We start from the raw sequence: 9,659 nt of genomic DNA, 5'->3' as shown, positions 1-9,659 counted from the left end.
TTTGGGTTTTATTCACTGTTCTTTTTCCAACTCTTTAAGGTGTAAAGTTAGGTTGTGTATCTGAGACCTTTCTTCCTTCTTTAGGAAGGCCTGGATTGGTATATACTTTCCTCTTATACTGCCTTTCCTGTGTCCCAGAAGTTTTGGGCTCTTTAACTTCTTTGTTAGTCCATTCATTCTTTGATATGATGCTCTTTAGTCTCCAAGTATTTGTTAACTTTCCAAATTTTTTCTTGTGGTTGATTTCGAGTTTCATAGCGTTGTGGTCAGAAAATGTGCACAGTATGATCTCAATCATTTTGTACTTGTTGAGGGCTGATTTGTGTCCCAGTATGTGGTATATTTTGGGGAACGTTCCATGTGCACTGGAGACGAATGTACATTCTGCTGCTTTAGGATGAAATGTTCTGAATGTGTCTGTTAAGTCCATCTGGTCCAGTGTATCATTCAAAGCCTTTGTTTTCTTGTTGATTTTCTGATTAGATGATCTGTTCATTGTTGTAAGTGGGTGTTGAGGTCGCCTACTAATATGGGATTATTATCAATGCGTTTATTTATTTTGTGATTAATTGATTTATATATTTGTGTGTTGCCACATTTAGAGTATAATTGTTCACAATCGTTAGGTATTTTTGGTGGATAGTCTCCTTAATTGCGATAAAATGCCCTTCTTCATCTCTTGTTACTGTCTTCATTTTGAAGTCTAGTTCCTGATGCACCCAGGAACGTTTGCAGGACTGTGCTGCTGTCTATGCCCAGAGACTGCAGCTGGCTGCCAGACTGCCCCAGAAAAAGTTCATGTGGTCATGTAGCAGCAGCGTTTCAAGGATTATGGAAAATTACAACACACATCTGGCACCAGTCTTCACCCTTAATGACCTTGTTTCAACACCAGCGAATATGGTTGTTCTCTGGGGTCTGCTGGGACCGGATAGCCACACAGCCTCTACCTCTACCTTTCCAGCAGTAGAACCACTTCTTCCTGTGTGACTCGATAACTTCCTGGACTCTACTTTGCTCCTTGGGATTTGCCTTCCCACCAGAGCACTGCCAGGTATGGAACTGTGGAGTTTCAGACTCTGCACTTCTACTGTTTATAGAGCCTTAATGAAATGTAAACCCTCTCCTTGCTCCTTTCTCCCTTTTTATTTCAGTCCCTGTGGCTATTTCTACATTTCCACTCTCTCTCTAGCTGCTTTTGGGGGGGTGGGGGTGCTTTTTCCGAATTCTCCCCCATCTCCGTCCTCTCTTCACAAGCAAAAACAACTCCCTGCTCTCCGCGGCTTCTCTCTCTCCCAGTTCACTTCTCCGTGCCATGTACCTGCTGAGTTTTGTAATTCAGATTGTGCAGAATGTTGTGTTAATCCTCAAATCATTTTTCTAGGTGTGAAGGATGGTTTAGTGTTGATCTGGCTGTATTTCATGGATGCAAGATGCAAAAACAATTTTTCCATGCTGTTCTGCCACATTGGCTCCTCCCCTCCAGCTCTTGTCTTTTTTTAATGTTCATTTATTTTTGAGAGAGAGAGACACACACACAGAGCACAAGCAGGAGAAGCAGAGAGAGAGGGAGACACAGAATCCAAAACAGCCTCCAGGCTCTTGAGCTGTCAGCACAGAGCCTGATGCGGGGCTCAAACTCACAAACCATGAGATCATGACCTGAGCCAAAGCCAGACACTCAACCAGCTGAGCCACCCAGGTGCCCCAGCTCCTGTCAATTTTAAGTGATGGGGACAATGAAAGCAAAGTGAAAAAAGATTGCAGCACCCACTTAAGCAATTTCTTTTTCATAAGCTACGAGAACAAAATTTGATTTGGAGGTTTACACATAGAATGAACTGCAAAATGGCAGGTACATTTTACTTCCCCAGATAATCCCACTGATATGAGTTGGACTGAGTCTCAATAGCATTATATGGCCCTGGTTAAGGAAAAAAGGTAAACAAGAAGACAATTTAATAAAGGTCAAAGAAGTATCTGATCCATGGAGTTTCTCAGGCTGCACAGCTTTCAAGGCACTCCCACTTTCCCAATTTATATAGTTAATTACATAAGTTAGTTCCAAATTGAAAGAAGTGATGAATCTGTTGATGTTCTTGGTATTATTCCAGGATGCACATTTGATTGAAAGATTGCTTTATACAAGGGAGTGAAAAGTGTCAAATTATCAGAAGATGACTTGATGTGTGTTGAATTTATCATAAAATCTATTATTTATATGCCAAAATATGAGTAAAGAGACTTTCAAACAAGTGAAAGAGTGTATTTATGAGCAAACTATTTCCACTACAATTCACAATTATTAGAAAAAAATACTTAATGGACATCTGATTGTTAATTTCTCAATACCTTCTGTTTACTTGACATGTGATTAACGTTGTCTCATTAAAATCAGTATATGATTTTCTCTATACTTTGATATAATTTTTATGCCAAGTTTCATGGAAAAACTAAAGAAACATAAAGAAAATCTCATTGACTTTTAAGACATTTATGCCTTTCATGACCATGTTTTTATGAATGGATAATCTATATTACACATATTAGTTGACTAGTTGATCTAACCTGATTATATCACTTGATAAAACTCTCATATTTTTATGATGTAACTATGTCTGTGAACAATTCATTGTGCATTAAAAATCATATCAAGCTAAAAGTATACTTCAATATACCTAGTCTAAAAATGAAAAAAAAACACATGACTACAGAAACAATTGTCCCTTGCTTAGGCAATTTGGTAGAAGTGGTGACTTAGGGAAGGAAGTGCTTGATGTTTCTATAACACAATCACAGCCATTTGTCACTTCTTGTATTCCTTGCAGTAAACATTTATCATGGCATGGGAGAATCAGAACTTTAACTCAGACTTTATCCAGGTGGGAATCTTCAATGACAGCCCCACTTGCATCTTCCTTTTCTCACTGGTCTTGGGCATCTTCACAGTGGCCTTCATGGGAAACACTGTTATGGTTCTCCTCATCTGCCTGGACAACCAGCTCCACACCAACATGTACTTCCTCCTCAGCCAACTCTCCCTCATGGACCTCATGCTCATCTGCACCACTGTACCCAAGATGGTTTTCAACTACTTGTCTGGCAGAAAGTCCATCTCTCTGGCTGGTTGTGGAGCCCAGATATTCTTATATGTGTCTCTGCTTGGAGCAGAATGTTTCCTGTTGGCTTCAATGGCCTAAGACCATTATGTTGCCATTTGCCACCTATTAAGATCTCATGGCAGCTTCTTCATACATTCTTGGCTCGCTTGATGGTCTAATTGAAGCTGTAGTTGCATTGTCTTTCTCATATTGTGGTGCCAGGAAATGCCCCACTTTTTCTGTGATGTCCCTGCCCTTCTCACTCTCTCATGCACCAGCATATTGTTATTTAATGGTTTATATTTATATTCTATGTTATTATTCTTATTTCCCCTGTAGCAATAATCATTGCTTCCTATGTTAATGTTATTGTGGCTGTCATTCAAATGGGGTCTAGAGAGGTCCAACGGAAATCTTTTACCACCAGTTCCTCTCACTTCATGGTGATGGTAAAGTAGTATCAGCAGGTTTGTTCATATACATGAGGACCGCTTAAGATTATTCTCCCACCCAGGGCAAAATGGTGTCTGTCTTCTACACCATTCTTACTCCCATGCTGAATCCCCTCATCTAGATCCTCTGCAGCAATGAAGTGGCCAAAGCTTTCATAGGGGAGGCAGAGTCTAGAGAGTAAATAGACTGATAATATTTATACTTAGGTTTTATTTCCCTTTATTCTTTGCCTTATGCTTAACTTTATGTATTTAACCAATACAATTAAATAACTAATGTTTACTGATCTTTGTACATTTATAGGGAAAACATAAGATTTAGAAAATTAAAAACTCTGCTGTTTTTCTGCTTCAAATATTTGATTTATTATTATTTTTTTAAATTTTTTGTTTCAAGTTTATATTTGAATTCCAGTAAGTAAAAATATAGTGTAATACTGGTTTCAGAATGTAGTGATTCATTACTTATATATAACACCCAGGACTCAAAAGAACAAGTACCTTCCTTCATACTCCTCACTAATTTAAACCATCCCAGTGGCCAATGCCCCTCTAAGAATACTCAGTTTTTTCTCTATACTTAAGAGTCTGTTTTATGGTTCGCTTCAATCATTTTCCCCTATGTTCATTTATTTCATATTTTAAATTACACATATTAGTTAAATTGTATGGTATTTGTTTTTCTCTGACTTATTTCACTTATCATATACACTCTAGCTTCATCCACATTATTGCAAATGGCAAGATTTCATAATTTTTGATGGCTGAGTAATATTCCATTGTATATGTATGTGCATACTCCTGAACAAACAATGAGTCAAAAATTTATTAAAATGGAAATAAATATTTTGCAAAAAATTAAAAATGGAAATATGACAGAAAAATTTATAAAATGTGACAAAAATAATTCTAAGTAAAAAGTTTATAGTGATGCATATCAACATTTTAAAAAGATCTTAAATTAACTGATTAAAATAACTTAAAAATAATAATTAATAAAGCCCAAATTTAACAGAAGTAGATAATAATAAACAAGATAGTAGATAAAAATTAAACAGAGACTATTAAAACCAAATCAATAATCAATGTAATAAAGAACCATTTTTTTTTTAATTTTTTTTTAACGTTTATTTATTTTTGGGACAGAGACAGACAGAGCATGAACGGGGGAGGGGCAGAGAGAGAGGGAGACACAGAATTGGAAACAGGCTCCAGGCTCTGAGCCATCAGCCCAGAGCCTGACGCGAGGCTCGAACTCACGGACTGCAAGATCGTGACCTGGCTGAAGTCGGACGCTTAACCGACTGCGCCACCCAGGCGCCCCTAAAGAACCATTTTTTGAGAAGATAAACGAAATTGGCAAATCTTCAGTTAAACTAAAAAAAGAAAGGAATAAAATTAATGAAATTATCAGTGAGAGAGATACTGCAACTTATGCCACAGAATGACAAATGATCATAAGAAGCATCTATGAAAAACTATTTGTCTAGGAATTAACTAACTTAGGAGAAAACGATACATTTCTGTAAATATACCACCTAAAATACAGAATTATGAAGACATGGAAAATTGAGGCAGGTCATTAACAAGTAAAGAATTGAATCAATAACCAAAACCACACCACACGGAAATTCCAGGAGCAGATGCCATCACTAGTGAATTCTACCAAACATTTAATGAAGAATTAATAAGTATCCTTCTCAAACTCTTCTTAAAAAATGATGAACAGGGAATGCTTCCAAACTTTTTAATGAGAAAAGTGTTAATATGATACCAAAGAGAGAAAACTCTAAAAGAAAATAAAAATTACAGGCCAACATTTCATGATGACCACAGATGTAAAATTCCTCAGGAACTATTAGCGAGCTGAATTCAAAAGCACATTACAATTATTATTTTCAATTATTATTACACACGACCAAGTAGGATTTATTTCTGAGATGCAGGTGTGGTTCAAGATACATGAATTAATTAATCTGATGCATCATATAAACAGAATAAAAAATTTAAAAAAAAATAACGCAGTCTTCTCAATAGAAGCAGAGAAAAAAAACTGACAAAATTCAGCATCCTTTTATGAGTAAAAACTCTCCGCAAAGTGGGTTTAGAGGGAAGGCAGCTAACTCAACGTAAGAAAGGCCATATATGACAACCCCATGGCTAACATCATACTCACTGGTGTTAGGCTGAAAGTTTCCCTCTAAAACAAAGAACAAGACCAGAATGTCCTCTGCTTCTCCTCTATTTAACTGAGTACTGAAAGCCCTAGATAGAATATTAAGAAATAGAAAAAAAAAATTAAAGGTCACCTAATTTTAAAAGAATGTAAAATATCACTATTGGCAGACTGGATGACCGTATTTAGAAAAAACTAAAGACTCCATTAAAATTACTGATACAATGAGGGGGCACCTGGCTGGCTCGGTCAGAAGAGAGTGTGAGTCTTGATCTCAGGCTTGTGAGTTGAAGCCCCACATTGGGTGTAGAGATTACTAAAAATATATAAGTAAACTTTAAAATAATGTTGGTAGAAGGAATAAATGAATTATTTTAAGTATGTAAATCAACATATATTAACATTCAAGGAACAATCCCATTTACAATATCAATCAAAAAAGAATTAAACACTTGGAAATAAATTTTACCATGGTGGTAAAAGACCTTTGCACTTACACTGTAACACTAATGAAATGAATTGGAAATGGAAACACACTGAAATGGCAAGATAACCTGTGTATATGAATTGGAAGAATACCTTTGTTAAAATGGCTACACTACCCAAAGTGATCTTCAGATTCAATGTAATCACTTCCTACAGAATGCAATAGAGACCAGAAATAAGCCCAAGTATATGTGTTCAATTAATCTTCAACAAAGACACCAAGAATACACAATGAGAAAAAAAGTTTCTTCGATAATTGATGCTGGGAAAACTGGTCAGCCATGCGCAAAAATAAATAAAGAAATAAAGAAATAAGATCCTTATCTTACAGCATACCAAAAATAAAATAAATACACATTTAACATAAAAACATAAAATATGAAAGTTTACAACTTGTAGACGTAAATATAAGGAAAAACCTTATTGACATTCTTTGCAAATATATATTGGTTTCACACCAAAGTCAGAGGCAATATAAGCAAAAACAGGCGCGTTGAACTACATCAAATTCAAAAGCTTCTGGACAACAAGCAATAAGATAAAGAGGCAACCTATGAAATTGTACAAAATATTTACAAATTTTGTACCTTATAAGGGGTCGCTATAAAATCTGTATAAAAAAATGCTATACAACTTCATAGCTAAAACAACAAATAAGTCAATTAAAATATAGAAAATGTACCTAAATAGATACTTTTCAAATGAAGACATACAAATGGCCAATATACACATGAAAAGATGCTCAACATCACTCATCATCAGGGAAATGCAAATGAATATATTTTGCATTCTCTTATCCTTCGGAGACTTCTGTAAGTGTTAATGATATTCTTTTTAATGTTTATTTATTTTTGAGAGAGAGAGAGAGAGAATGAGCAAGAGAGGGGCAGAGAGAGGGATACACAGAATCGGAAGCAGGATCCAGGCTCTGAGCTCAGCACAGAGCCTGACGTGGGGCTCAAACCCACGAACAGTGAGATCATGACCTGAGCTGAAATTGGACGCCCAGCCAACTGAGCCACCCAGATGCTCCAAAATGATGTTCTTGATGAAAGTCCACGAAGTCTTTAAGTTCTGAACTTTTTCTTAATTTACTTATCTTTTTTTCTGTTTAGTATGAACAATTTTAAGTAACCTATCTTGAAGTTCACAATATCTTTTTTTGAGATTGACTCCATTCTTATATCCCCCTAGTGTTTTTTTTTTTTAATTTTAATTCCAGTAGATTTAACATACAGTGTTATATTACTTTCAAGTGTATAATATAGTGATTCACAATTCTGCATATTACTCAGTGTTCATCATGATAAGTGTATTCTTAATCACTTTCACCTATTTCACCCATTACCTGACCCACCTCCAGTCTGGTAAACATCTTTTTGTTCTGTATAATTAAGAGCTTGGGTTTTTGTTTTCTTCTGTTCTGTTTTGTTTTGTTGAGTTTCAGTTTGGGTTTTGGATTCAGTTTGTCTCTTTTTTTCTCCTTTGTTGGTTTCTTTTGTTTCTTAAATTCCACACATAATTGAAATCATATGGTATTTGCCTTTCTCTGACTGATGTATTTCACTTAGCATTGTACTCTCTAGTTACATCCATGTTGTTGCCAATGGTAACATTTCATTATTTTTTATGGATGAGTAAAAAAGAAAAGATTATATATATCTTATTTGTTCTTCTAATGATGGACACTTGGGTTCCTTCTATATATGGACTATTGTAAACAATACTGCAATAAACATAGGAATGCATGGGGCGCCTGGGTGGCGCAGTCGGTTAAGCGTCCGACTTCAGCCAGGTCATGATCTCGCAGTCCGTGAGTTCGAGCCCCGCATCGGGCTCTGGGCTGATGGCTCAGAGCCTGGAGCCTGCTTCCGATTCTGTGTCTCCCTCTCTCTCTGCCCCTCCCCCATTCATGCTCTGTCTCTCTCTGTCCCAAAAATAAATAAACGTTGAAAAAAAAAAAGAATGCATATATCTTTTTGAATAAGTGTTATTTTCTTTGGATAAATACCAGTTGGAAACACTGAATCATATGGTAGTCCTATTTCTAATTTTTGAGGAAATTCCATACTGTTTTCCACAATGGTTATAGCAGTATGCATTAACAATAACATCTCTTGAGGGTTTATATTTCTCCACATCATTCTTCTTTTCTTTTAAGAACAGATTTCTTATGATGTACTTCACATACCATAAATTCACCTGTTTAAAGTGTACAATTCAACATATATATTTTAATTTTAGCAAATTTGCAGTGTGTTCAACCATCACCACAATTTAACTTTAAAATATTTCCATCCCCACTAAAATAAACCCCATACACATTACCAGTCAATTCTAATTCTCTACCTGCACCTACAACATCTTGAGCAACGACAAGTCTACTTTAAAGCTCTATGAATTTGCCTATTTGGCACATTTTATATGAATGGAATCATACAGTATGTGGCTTTTTGTGACTGGTTTCCTTCACTTAGCATAACGTTTTAAAATTTCATCCCAATTTGTAGCATGTATTAGTACTTAATTTCTTTTTATTGGTGAATAATATTGGATGTTAGAGAATATCACATTTTATTTATTTCATCAGTTGATGTGCATTTAGGTTATTTTAACTTTTTGACTATTATGAATAACGCTGCTTGGAATATTTTTACACATTTTTTTGTGGGAGCATACATTTAAATTTTTTCTCAGGTTAGATACCTAAGAGTGCAATCACTACATCATATAGTAATTCTGTGTTTAACCTTTTTTTTTTAGTTTATTTATTTATTTTGAGAGAGAGACAGAGAGAGAGAGAATGCATGCAAGTGGCAAAGGGGCAGAGAGAGAGGGAGAGTAAGAATCCCATGACATGGGGCTTAACCACATGAAACATGAGATTATGACCTGAGCTGAAATCAAGAGTTGGGTGCTCAAATGACTGGGACATTCAGGCACACCACTGTGTTTAAATTTTCAAAGAACTGCCAAATGTTTTCCAACGGTTTTGCACCATTTTACATTCTCTGCTATCAATGCACGAGGGCTCCAATTTCTCCACATTCAATCTATTTTTTGTAATTTATTTATTTAAATTAAAGTTAGTTAACATACTGTGTAGTATTGGGTTCAGGAGTAGAACTCAGTGATTCATCACTTATAAGATATAAGAAAATATTATGAAAAATCATACGCCAACAAATAGGACAACCTAGAAGTAGATGAATTCCTGGAAACATACAAACTACCAAAGCGATACAGGCATAAATAAAAAATTTGAACAGTCTGATAACCATCAAAGACATTGAATTAGTAATCAAAAAATTCCCAACAAACAGAAGTCCAGAGCCAGATGACTTTAAAGGCAAATACTACCAAACATTTCAAAAATAATTAGTACCTATTATTCTCAAACTATTCCAAAACACAGACAAGGAAGGCAAACTTTCAAATTCATTC

The 9,659-nt window shown here is 35.5% G+C and overlaps 1 pseudogene; it reads left to right on the top strand.

Annotated features, from left to right (window-relative positions):
- Positions 1-2,840: 2,840 nt before the first annotated feature.
- Positions 2,841-3,735, top strand: LOC121023555 (olfactory receptor 2M2-like; annotated as a pseudogene).
- Positions 3,736-9,659: the final 5,924 nt, after the last annotated feature.

The sequence above is a fragment of the Herpailurus yagouaroundi genome, unplaced genomic scaffold (genome assembly GCF_014898765.1).
Source record: "Herpailurus yagouaroundi ecotype Mexico unplaced genomic scaffold, PumYag 566, whole genome shotgun sequence".
Classification (NCBI taxonomy): Eukaryota; Metazoa; Chordata; class Mammalia; order Carnivora; family Felidae; genus Herpailurus; species Herpailurus yagouaroundi.
The sequence above is the reverse complement of the archived record's forward strand: the minus strand, read 5'-3'. Positions and strand labels throughout refer to the sequence as shown.